Source organism: Frankliniella occidentalis, unplaced genomic scaffold (genome assembly GCF_000697945.3).
Source record: "Frankliniella occidentalis isolate FOCC.00 unplaced genomic scaffold, Focc_3.1 Scaffold79, whole genome shotgun sequence".
Lineage (NCBI taxonomy): Eukaryota > Metazoa > Arthropoda > Insecta > Thysanoptera > Thripidae > Frankliniella > Frankliniella occidentalis.
In genome coordinates this window covers 122,391-124,041 of record NW_026267209.1, presented here as the reverse complement: position 1 = coordinate 124,041, position 1,651 = coordinate 122,391, and positions in this window count along the sequence as shown.

Here is a 1,651-nt window from a genome sequence, read left to right as displayed (position 1 = left end):
GGGGGGGGGAGGGAGGGAGGTCACAAGTTTCTCCGGGGGCAAGGTTTACACACTCGCGCAGCTGGACGGTAAGTTGACGTCGGCGTTGTTCTTGCCTGCTCGCCCGTTTCAATGAGGCGAACCCCCCGCTCTGCTCGTGTGAAGTGGCGGACGGGGGGTGGCATTGCGTGGCGTGGCTCGGCGTGGTGGGGGCGGGGGCGGCACGGATTATGAGGCTTGAATAGCGCCCATCAGAGCAGATAGTAAGACGAGATCTGGCCGTCCCAAGGCGGGCTGTTCGCCTCTGCTTTTGGCCTCGCGGCCTGACGGCCTCGCGCGCTTCTTAATCACACACACACACACACGTGCGCGTAAAGAAAGGTTCTTTTTTTAACAGCTAAATGTACTGAAGTGTTTGACCGAAAAAAAAATTCAACACTTACTGCGCTCTTTATCCAAGCTGCAAAAAAATCTAATGAGGCAAAAGGTAAGAGAGGATTCAGTCCCAAGGATTTATTCAATGACGTCAATATGGTGGTCAAAGTCAAAATATACTTATTTGGTGGCCTGCTTGGATGTACATCCTAGGACTAGGAATTTGTGAAAATGCCATCATCAAAATGATATCAAAATGACGTCATCTTGATATCATTTTGATGGCATTTTCACAAATTCCTCGTCGACTGAGCGGGGACGAATGGAAAGAGAAGGAAAGGAAAGAGAAGGAAAGGAAAGAGAAGGAAAGGAAAGGAAAGAAAAGGAAAGGATAGGACAGGAAAGAACAGGAAAGGCATGGGAAGGAAAGGAAAGGGGGTCGGAGCGCGCGTTGTGATGAAGGCGTGAGTGCACAAGGCGGAAATTGTTTCCTCTCCGCATTAGTGCTGATGAAGAGGTCATAACGTCGCCATAGAGCTGCTATCAATCAGATCCGCTGGCTTTGCCTCCGCGCCCCGGGCCTCGCCCGCCCCGCCCCGCCGCACCACTGCCCTGCCAAGGGCTGTATTGCTCGTGTGCACCCCGCCGAGGCCAAGCTCCGTCCAAAAGCGTGTGAGAGGGTGTGGCAGTTTTTGACGTTGACGTTGTCCATGGCCGATTCGTAGCAAAACGGTACAACAGGGCCGCCGTTTCAACCGAAAACAAAAAGTATGCCGCATACCGCATATATGTGCATACTGTCGAACGTAAATGTTAGCAATATCAAACAAATGTATGCAACTCGCTGTCGGAGGTGTGTCAGTTATGTGGAATACCTATAGCTACGAAGAATGGATATAGCTATTCTACATAGCTATAGCTATTCTACATAGTTACAGCTACGAAGAATAGCTATAGCCGCGAAGAATAGCTATAACTATGCAGAATACACTGTAAATTCAGGGTGTCCAGGAGGAAGGCGACAAAGTTGCATGGGAACGTGGAATGCCTATGGACTCATACAATGCAAATACCCGGAGGACCAGAAGGTGTGCAGATGATAGTCGACATACGTCGCCTAGTTTTGGAAGCTATAGCTATGTAGAATAGTGTAGCATGTAGAATAGCTATAGCTATGTAGAGTAGCTATAGCTATGTAGAATAGCTATAGCTATGTAGAATAGCTATAGCTATGTAGAATAGCTATAGCTATGTAGAATAGCTATAGCTATGTAGAATAGCTATAGCTATAGCTACA